The sequence below is a fragment of the Pygoscelis adeliae genome, unplaced genomic scaffold, assembly GCF_000699105.1.
Source record: "Pygoscelis adeliae isolate BGI_AS28 unplaced genomic scaffold, ASM69910v1 Scaffold4, whole genome shotgun sequence".
Classification (NCBI taxonomy): domain Eukaryota; kingdom Metazoa; phylum Chordata; class Aves; order Sphenisciformes; family Spheniscidae; genus Pygoscelis; species Pygoscelis adeliae.
Window position 1 is genome coordinate 6,178,778 of NW_008824986.1, and position 230 is coordinate 6,179,007.

The following is a 230-nucleotide window of genomic DNA, read 5'->3' on the forward strand; positions in this document are numbered from 1 at the left end:
CGGCGGAGCCGTTCCCGTTGCCGGGGTGTCCGGGAAGCTCCATCCCTGCGGACGGATGCCCCAGCCCGGCCGCCTTCGGGAACGGGAATTCGGCGGCTCAGTTTTCTGACCCGTATTTTAAAAAAGCTGCTTATCCACAAAGTGTTTTTATAGACATTATTTCAGGTACAGAGACGCTTCTAATGGCGATGCAGCATCAGCAGCTGCTGAGAACTGAGAGTGCATTCCTG

General features: G+C 55.2%; 1 protein-coding gene across 1 annotated transcript in view; it reads right to left on the reverse strand.

Annotated features, from left to right (window-relative positions):
* Nucleotides 1-230, reverse strand: part of INPP5A (inositol polyphosphate-5-phosphatase, 40kDa) — a 206,103-nt gene that overhangs the window by 188,436 nt on the left and 17,437 nt on the right. The gene's annotated exons all lie outside the window — the stretch shown is intronic.